Below are 10,000 nucleotides of genomic sequence, written 5' to 3'. Positions count from 1 at the left end.
GCTGCGAAAACCGGACCCGGATTTTCCAGGGCCGCCGAAAGCGCACCGGACGCCGCCCGAGCCGCGGCGCTCTACAGGTACCTTTTCCGTATCTCCGGACGAGCCGATTCCACGGACATGGTCCTTTACGAAGAAGAGAGAACTCTTCCCGGGGCTCCCGGCGACGTCTCCGGGCTCGCTTGCGTCACCGCGGTTTCGCCCGGGAAGCGACGGGCGCCGCCGACATCGCTGCCGACAGCGTCGCCACCCCCGGGCCCTCTCCGAGTCCGGGTTCGGGAATATTAACCCGATTCCCTTTCGACGGGAGGCCGGCCGCTTTTTTTTTGTTTGGGCTTTTGATTCGATTCGATTCGATTCGCTTTCCTTTCACCTTTCATAACGGATCCGGCGCCTTTCGGGAAGACTTTCGCCCGCGTCTTAGGACCGACTGACCCGTGCTCGACCGCCGTTGGCACGGAACCCTTCTCCACTTCGGTCTTCGAAGGTCTCGTTCGAATATTTGCTACTACCACCGAGATCTGCACCCGCGGTCGGCTCCACCCGGGCTCGCGCCCTAGGCTTCCGTGCTCGCCGCGGCGCCCTCCTACTCGTCGCGGCATCGTTTCGGCGCGAAAGTTCATCGCTCCTCGCCGCGACGGTCCGGCATCGGTCCGTCGCTCCAGCGCCATCCATTTTCGGGGCCGGTCGATTCGGCAGGTGAGTTGTTACACACTCCTTAGCGGATTCCGACTTCCGTGGCCACCGTCCTGCTGTCTATATCGACCGACACCCTTTCGGGGATCTCATGGGCGTCGCGTTAGGCACCTTAGCCGGACGTTTGGTTCATCCCACAGCGCCAGTTCTGCTTACCAAAAGTGGCCCACTTGGCACTCGCATTCGAGGTGACCAACCGCCCAGCGAAGCGTGCTGGCGGCGGCGGCCGGATGGGTCGGCTCCGTCGTTCGGGAGAGTCGGCCCGTTCCACCCGTTCCGAGTTCGAGAGTAGGTCGAGGCCGTGAACGGCCCCGGGGCCTCCAATCGTTCGCTTTACCGGATGGAATTGCGACGATCGAGCGCCAGCTATCCTGAGGGAAACTTCGGAGGGAACCAGCTACTAGACGGCTCGATTGGTCTTTCGCCCCTACACCCGGTTCCGACGATCGATTTGCACGTCAGAGGCGCTTCGGACTTCCACCAGAGTTTCCTCTGGCTTCATCCCGACCGGGCGTGGATCGCCATCTTTCGGGTCCCTGGTCGCTCGCTACGCCAGAGTCGGCCGAGTCGTACTCGGAAAAAGGGGAAACCGACCCGGGGGTGATGCGCCCGCGCGCAGCGCCTAAACTCGACGACAAAATAGGACTAGTTCAAGCCGCGGGATCTCACCGATGGGCGGAAGGAGGATATGGAAGCTGGCGCCCGGCAATTCCCCTTTTTGGATGATGCGCCGGTCCCCTCTCGGGGAGGAGGGAAAAACAACCGCACGTCAGCCACGAGCCTTCCCTCTCCTATCTCTCTCGGGAAGAGAGAAAAAAGGAAAAGTTGCGGGCACCGCAGCAGCGACGGCGGAAGGCCGAAAACGCCGCGCCGGCGGGATCGGGCACGGCTCGGAGGCGGGTGAGGCGAGGAGAAGACGACGGCACGAGACCGACGACACCCCCCGACGACCCCCGGACGACTTTGCCACGACACCTCTCCCGATCGACGCCCTCCTACACGCTCTCTCGCTTTCGCTTCGCCTTCGGGGTTAGTCAGAGGTGGCCCCTACGACTCGCGAACGGCCAGGACTCCTCGGTCCGTGTTTCAAGACGGGTCGGGTGGGTTGCCGATGCACGTCGCTGACCCGGGGTGGCGGGCGGCTCGAGTAAAAAAGCGTCGCCGAGCGACCTCTCCGGAAACGGAAACGGGCGCGGGCGGGGTTGCCCCCGACAAGAACCCGAAACGTCGGCGAGGTGCGTGACGGCGAGGCCGCGCCAGTCCTATCCCGCCTCTCATCGCGCACGCGCCCGAGACGGTGGGGCGCCTAAGGAGCGACACACAGAGTGCGTCGCCCGCACGCGACTTCCGGCGGGATCAAAACGGACCGGCTCGCCACGTGTAACGGATCGTGTCAGATTTCCTCCGTTCCCGGCAGAAAGGGGCAGTTACGTTCGCGGGCCCGACGGCCGGTGGCCCCCGACTTCACAAGGTGGGAAGACGGGGGTTTTCAGGGTGATGAAACGCCTGCCGCCTACGGAAAAAAACCCGCGTGTTCGACCTGCACGCCGGGAACGGGTCGCGACGACGGACCGGAGGGGAAGTGCGTCCGGTGCCGGCCGCGCGGAGGTCGCGCCGAAGCGCCCGCGCCATGATTACGCCGAGCGATGATGAAGGGGACGGGTGCAGCGGAGTCGCGCGCGGAGGGAGCAGGAGGAAAGAAGAAGCGGCGGCGACGGATGCGGCGGGTTAGGGCCCGGCGGCAGCAGCGATCGAGAGGACGAGTCCCCTCCGTCGCAGCCAACCGACGCAGCCACCTACCGACGCCGCGGTCGTCACCACGTTTCCCTTCCCGCTATCCACGCGGCCCGTCTCCTTCGTCGGCGACGCGGGCACAAAAGCTGGAACCGCGGGGAACGAGTCCCCCGCGGACACGACGAACGACGACCTGTGCCGCGACGGCCTCTCTTTCAAGAACACACATCGAGTTTGGGCTCGAGCCTAGGCAGCACCGGACTGAGTCCCCCCGCGATCGCGGTGAGCGGTCCCACCCGTTTACCCCTGGGCGGTTTCACGTTCTCTTGAACTCTCTCTCCAAAGTTCTTTTCAACTTTCCCTCACGGTACTTGTCGACTATCGGACTCGTCCCGGTATTTAGCCTTGGATGGAGCTTACCACCCGATTTGGGCTGCGTTCCCAAGCAACCCGACTCTCGGATCGAAGGCCGTCGCTCGCCGTCCGCACCGAATGGGCCTGGCACCCGCCGCGGGCGGCCCCGATCGAGGGAACTCCGAACTATGCGAGACGAAAACGAACGGCTGCCTTCGACCCATGCGCCACACGTCCCGAAGCCTTTAACTTGCGACGGGATTCGGCGTTGGGCTTCTCCCGGTTCACTCGCCGTTACTAAGGGAATCCCGGTTGGTTTCTTTTCCTCCGCTTAGCGATATGCTTAAGTTCAGCGGGTCGTCTCGTCCGAGCCGAGGGCGGCGGTTTTTAGTAGAGTGTGGTGTTTGGAGGAGAGGAATCTCGATCGGTACCCTCCGTGTGACGACGGCTGGCCGATATAGCGCCCGTCCGACCGAAAATGAAGAAGCCAACAATTAAAAAAAAGCGTGGGTCCTCCCCATCCGACGTTGCGTTGCCTACGACGCGGCCACCTTTTTACGGTGCGACGGCCGTGCTCGTCGCGCTGCTCGAGGCGTCGCTGAGAGACACCTTCATGAGGCAGAGAGCGAGACGAGCAGGCGGCGCTTACGTCGGCAGTCGGTTAGGTCGGTACTTTTTTTTTGGTCTCCCTTCGGCTGCTTTCGGACAGACTCCTCCTGCTCCTCCTCCACAGTGTTTCTTCACGCGGTCGAAAAGGGAAAAGACTCCGCGGTCTGCCAGCGGGAGACGAAGGAGGAGGCCGGAGAGGGTTTTAAAAAAAAAAAAGACATTGAAAGGAGTCAATTCTTTTTTTATTTTTCTTCCCCCTCGTCACTCGCTCCTGCGACGTCCCGGTTACCACCGTGCCGAGGACCGGGCGGGCACGGGGACGGCAAGATGTCGTTTCGTTAACGGAGAAAGACATGTAACGTTCCGCCTCTCGACCGGACGTGGCCCCGAGACAAGGGATCTCGGGGCCGCAATGTGCGTTCGAGGTGTCGATGTTCACTGAGTCCTGCAATTCGCATCAGTTATCGCGGCTGGCCGCGCTCTTCATCGACGGACGAGCCGAGTGATCCCCCGTCCAGGGTTCAGCACTTGGTTTTTTTATATTAGTTTTTGTTTATATAGATTTAGTAGTGTGCGAGGAGGTCTGTGCGAGGAGGCGTGACGGCATTGCAATGTCGCGAGTAGTTTGTTTTTTTAGCTAGCGGCGGTGGCACAGCGGCTGCAAAAAAACAAAAAAAACGATAAAGCGGCGACAAGGCAAAGAAGAAGCGGCCATCACTTGCGGTGGGCGAAAAAACAAACAGGTGGTAAGACGCGGAAGCAAGCAAGAAGAGCTGGGGCTTTAAAAACCTCCGCGTCACCACAAATCTATCTCTCGCTCCGCCTTTTATAGGTTTGTTTGCGCGCATTCGAGGCGTTGACGCCGACAGACAGAGGAGGTAGGCCGGAAAACAACAAACCAGTCTCGAACGGGAAAACGGTAATGATCCTTCCGCAGGTTCACCTACGGAAACCTTGTTACGACTTTTACTTCCTCTAAACGATCGGGTTCGGTCGTCTTCTCCAGGCATCGAACGCCGAGGCGTAGATGCACGAGTGTCGTGACGGACACGTCGCGCACTGCCCGGCGGCGTCGTCGGCCAGATCCGAGGACCTCACCGGACCGTTCGATCGGTAGTAGCGACGGGCGGTGTGTACAAAGGGCAGGGACGTGATCGACGCGGGCTGTTGACCCGCGCCTACCGGGAATTCCTCGTTCACGGGGTTGGTTACAGGCCCCGATCCCTATCACGGGAGGTGGTTCAGAGGTTTCCCAACCCTCTCGGGCCGGGGCGAAGTCCCCGCTGATACCTCCAGTGTAGCGCGCGTGCGGCCCCGGACATCTAAGGGCATCACAGACCTGTTATCGCTCCGCCTCGTGTGGCTTTCTGCCACCCGTCCCTCTAAGAAGTGCGTGAGAAAACCGACCCGGACCCGAGCGCCACGGAGGACGCCGAGCCCGCCGTAAAAATCACTGACATCGGCGCACTAGTTAGCAGGCCGGAGTCTCGTTCGTTATCGGAATCAACCAGACGGATCGCTCCACCAACTAAGAACGGCCATGCACCACCACCCACCGAATCGAGAAAGAGCTATCGATCTGTCAATCCTACCGGTGTCCGGACCGGGTGAGTTTTCCCGTGTTGAGTCAAATTAAGCCGCAGGCTCCACTCCTGGTGGTGCCCTTCCGTCAATTCCTTTAAGTTTCAGCTTTGCAACCATACTCCCCCCGGAACCGAACTCTGGTTTCCCGCAGGCTACCCGCCGGGTCATGGAAGCGAACGCCGGCGGATCGCCGGTCGGCATCGTTTACGGTCGGAACTACGACGGTATCTGATCGTCTTCGAACCTCCGACTTTCGCTCTTGATCGAGGAAAACGTGCTTGCCACACGCCATCGCTGCAGTTCGTCTTGCGACGATCCAAGAATTTCACCTCTAACGTCGCAATACGAGTGGCCCCGACCGCTCCCTTCGATCATTGCCTCGCCGTAGACGGAGACCGACAGACGTAGACGAGGCCCTCTTCCATCATTCCATGCTTATCGTATGCAAGCTTGAACAGCCCGCTCTGAGCACTCTAATTTTTTCAAAGTGAACGTACCGGCCGCCGCGGACACTCGGTTAAGAGCACCCTTGGAGGAGAAACCGCCGACCGCAACACGCGCGCAGACAAGACACGAAGCAGGGACTCGGAGCGGACCGGGGGGTTCAAAAAAAAAGAGGAACGCGCGGAAAGGGAGAGGGAGAGAAGCGCGGGGGTCAGAGTGCGGGGATGCGAATGAACGCACCCAAACACACACACGTAGCACCCCCCCGTTAGACTACTCCCGGAACCGAACCGACGACCACTTGTTTTTTTTTTCCCGGATCCCGATCACGACCTCCTCGTCCACCTCGCCGGCAGGACCGCGTGGCGGGTATGCTAGCGGTTGACACCGGCGGAAAGGGCCGGGAATGCGAACGGACGACCAAAGTCAACGACGGACGATGGCGCCGCCGCCCCGGGGCCGCTTGCGCGACCACGAACCCGAGTTCGGACTACGAGCTTTTTAACCGCAACAACTTTAATATACGCTACCGGAGCTGGAATTACCGCGGCTGCTGGCACCAGACTTGCCCTCCGGTTGGTCCTCGTTAACGGATTTGAAGTGTACTCATTCCGATCGCGGGGCCTCGACAGAGTCCCGCGTCGTTATTTTTCGTCACTACCTCCCCGTGCCGGGAGTGGGTAATTTGCGCGCCTGCTGCCTTCCTTGGATGTGGTAGCCGTTTCGCATGCTCCCTCTCCGGAATCGAACCCCGATTCCCCGTTACCCGTAGTAACCACGGTAGGCACTTAACCGACCGTCGACAGTTGATAGGGCGGACCCTCGAGAGACCCGTCGCCGGGCGTGAAAGCTCGTGCGATCGACCAGTGAGTTATCCAGAGTCACCAAAGCGGAGCGCGCCGCCCTATGAGCCCCGCCACCGAACGGACCCGCGAGCGGGAACGCCGACGACGGGAGGACGGAATGACGCGCATCGGTCTCAGTCTAATATGTAGCGCCGCGACCCGGAACGGCCGACGCGGGTGCCAGCGCGCGAGGCGTGGCGACGACGGCGCGCCGACCGATCGCGGCCTGTGTCACATGTATTAGCTCTAGAATTGCCACAGTTATCCATCGCCTCCGAGGAGGAATACGGTCCCGAGGATTAGGTCCGGTTCCTGAGCCATTCGCGGTTTCGCCCGTTCTAATGCGTGGCGTGAACTTACACTTGCATGGCTTAAGCTTTGAGACAAGCATATGACTACTGGCAGGATCAACCAGGTATCGTTGGAATTTGGGACTTTGTTTCGACAGAACGACAGACCGACCGACCGACCGACCGACATAAGACAGACAACTACAACGACGGGCACGTGTTTATTTATTTTTCGAGGGGGTTCGCCGTCAGAAGAAGCGCGCTGCCCGCGCTGATGGCCTCTTTTTTGTTTCTCCCCTGACTTGGACCGAGACCGAGACTCAAAGAACGAAAGCGACCAACGTCGACAACAACAACGACAACGGCACCCTTGACAGCGATACATACGACAAACGACAAGCAGCACGACGGCAGTGCACACGGACATCGAGGGTCAAGGTGCAGACTGAACTCGCCGAGGTCGTCGTCATCGTGGTCGCCATCGATTCCGTCTCGTCGTCGTCGTCGTCAACGTCCACGTCACAGCCGGCCGAGAAGAGAGAACAGACGACAGCGTCGACAACAACAACATCGACAACGGCACCCTTGACAGCGATACATACGACAAACGACAAACAGCACGACGGCAGTGCACACGGACATCGGAGGTCAAGGTGCAGACTGGAATCGTCGAGGTCGTCGTCATCGTGGTCGCCATCGATGCCGTCTCGTCGTCGTCGTCGTCGTCTTCGTCGTCGTCGTCGTCATCAACGTACCAACCGACCGAGACGAGAGAGCAAGCAACAACGTCGACAACAACAACGACAACGGCACCCTTGACAGCGATACATACGACAAACGACAAACAGCACGACGGCAGTGCACACGGACATCGGAGGTCAAGGTGCAGACTGAACTCGTCGAGGTCGTCGTCATCGTGGTCGCCATCGATGCCGTCTCGTCGTCGTCGTCGTCTCCGTCGTCGTCGTCGTCGTCGCCAACGTCAACGTCAACATCACAGCCGTCATCGGGGAGGAGCTGGACCAGGGCAGCGGCGGCGTAAATTTTCCCGTCACCTTCGTCGTCGCCTTCGTCGACCGACCGACCGACCGGCGTCGTGTTCGTGCTCGGAAAACCGAGGAGAGACAACGTGCACATGGCGCGTTCTCGCAAGCGGCTCCTCGGTCCGATTTTTTTGGGCGGCTTTTTCGAGCTTTTTTTTTTTTTTCTCACCCTTTCGTCCGTGCGACGGCGAACGTTAGGGGAAAAAAAAAAAAAAAAAAAAAACGACAACAACGCGGCGGACCGGGCGAACAACATCGTCGACACACACGACATTGACGACCGGTCCCCCTTTTCACAATCGCATCGAGATAAAAACGAACGAGTCCGATTCGAGCACCGAGTCGCGAGCGGGAGGACTGTCGGTGCAAGTATCGATCACTGACGTGAGCGCTTCGCCGGACAGAGGATGGCTCATCCGGCAGCCGTGCAAATCGACGGTATGGGAAGAACGAACAAGAAGAGCAACGACTTGATCGGCGGCTTGGGAACTGCGGACGGTGAAAACGGGTTAATCGACTGCGACCACGACTGCTCGATCGATCTTCTTTGGCGCTAACAAAGGTGGAGGTGGCGCAAGAAGGGACTAGCGCTATCACCGTCCACGTATCAGAAGATGCGGCGGCAGACGTCGACGCTTATGCGTTGTCGGACGAGAAGTCGCTGCAGCACGTGTACCGCGAGCGGGACGTCCAAGGTTTTGCCAGACGGAAAGAAATCGGGTGTCAGCGAACGTTCACACGGCTGTGAGATCGGACGCTGACAGGAGTAGGAGGCGGCAGGCAGGCGGCGGTTACGGCGGCGGCGCCTGCTGCTGCTCATCCTCCTGTTTGCTGCGGCGACTTCCAGGACGGGAGAGCATCGAACAACGTACGTATGGTTACAAGGGGATCAGGATCTACATAGTGCATCCCCCGCGGCTATTTTTGTTTGTTTGTTCGCTCGTTCGTTAATTCGTTCGTTCGTTCGTTCGTTCGTTACAATGTACGTTTTTCCGTTCGACGGCGGCAGAGAGCGGCGGCGTTTCTCCCTAATCCGGAGGATTTATCGGTCGCACAGCGATGGGTCGTTCGGCCGATCATCGAAAGATTCGCAGGTAGTGGTTGAATGGCAGAACGGCAGCAACAACAGCGGCGGCTGAGAGCGGCGAACGCTGAGGCGGAAGCAGAAGCTGCAGCAAACGTATCGGCTAAACATGGTGGACATAGATATGGCTGACGACGCGGGTACCACGACGACTATGGAACCAGGAAAAGGAGCCGTTAGTTGTTCCAACATATCGTTCGACACGTCGAGCAGCCCTAGGTCCACGGAGAAGCACACACACGTACCACGTATTATAACCTAACGACGATGAGCGGGCGCACGGTTGGCAGGAACGAAGGCGGCGGATCAAAACAAGTTGGAGCGCGGCGACAGCGATAACGGTGACAGCCCTAGGCGGCGGAGATGCCACTTTCTGACGCCTTTGCGACAAGCCCGTAGAGACGTTCCGGACCACCACGAGGCAAAGAGTCGCTGCTCCGACGAACCGACACACCAAAGTGTGCTTCCTACCGAACATGTTTTATAAAACTTTCAAACTGGAAAACCCCAGAAATGGTGTTGGTATTCGTCCAGACCCACCTCCGACACCTGAAAATGGTGGTCAAAAAAAACGTCGATTATACGAAGCGACATTTCTGGTCGGCGATTTTCCAGTTTTACGCCTACTGCCACATGGGGATGTCGGTAGGCGTCGCAAAGTGCCTTCTCGACGCCTAGGCACACCAGGACTTTGTCATTTTTTTCCCCCTCGACATTCCTGGTCCGGTCTATTCCGATTTTACACCTACCGCCATGTGGGGGTGGCAGTAGGCGTCGAAAAGTGCCTTCTCGACCGCTAGCGACACCACTACTTTATCGAGCTCTGGAGGCCCGCACACCGACCCGGGGGCCGCGGAGTCGACCCCGGGGGCCTCCTGGCGTCGCCGCCGCTCACTTGGACGCCTTCCGCAACCTGTGGTCCCGCTCGGGGCCGCCGGGAGCCTCGCCGACCTGACCGGTGTCGGTAGGCGTCTGGAAGCGCCCGGCCGACCTGGACGAGGTCCCCCTGGCCCCCGGGGGACACCCCTTAGTTGGATGGGGGTGCTGTCCCGGGCACACATGCAACCCGCGGCCGCCTACCGACAGCCCCCTTCGCTCGATCGCTACTCCTTTCCAACATATGTCGGAGAAGCCGGGCGGTTGTGAAACCCCAGAAATGGTGTTGGTATTCGTCCAGACCCACCTCCGACACCTGAAAATGGTGGTCAAAAAAACGTCGATTATACGAAGCGACATTTCTGGTCGGCGATTTTCCAGTTTTGCGCCTACCGCCATGTGGGGGTGGCAGTAGGCGTCGAAAAGTGCCTTCTCGACCGCTAG

The 10,000-nt window shown here is 59.7% G+C and overlaps 2 non-coding genes and 1 pseudogene across 2 annotated transcripts in view; all 3 read right to left on the bottom strand.

The window, feature by feature from the left end:
* Nucleotides 1-3,161, bottom strand: part of LOC145276091 (large subunit ribosomal RNA) — a 5,725-nt gene extending 2,564 nt beyond the window's left edge. Inside the window, exon 1 of the ribosomal RNA XR_013867833.1 lies at nt 1-3,161. This exon is cut by the window's left edge and continues 2,564 nt beyond it. This is a non-coding gene — a ribosomal RNA (large subunit ribosomal RNA).
* A 593-nt stretch (nt 3,162-3,754) lies between these two features.
* On the bottom strand, nt 3,755-3,912 carry LOC145276090 (5.8S ribosomal RNA). Its single transcript, XR_013867832.1, has one exon. It is a non-coding gene; the product is annotated as a 5.8S ribosomal RNA (ribosomal RNA).
* Nucleotides 3,913-4,310: 398 nt separating this feature from the next.
* Nucleotides 4,311-6,681, bottom strand: LOC145276096 (small subunit ribosomal RNA; annotated as a pseudogene).
* Nucleotides 6,682-10,000: the final 3,319 nt, after the last annotated feature.

Source organism: Euprymna scolopes, unplaced genomic scaffold (genome assembly GCF_053919585.1).
Source record: "Euprymna scolopes isolate OS-2025 unplaced genomic scaffold, ASM5391958v1 sca700, whole genome shotgun sequence".
Lineage (NCBI taxonomy): Eukaryota > Metazoa > Mollusca > Cephalopoda > Sepiida > Sepiolidae > Euprymna > Euprymna scolopes.
This window is presented reverse-complemented; position numbering and strand designations above follow the sequence as displayed.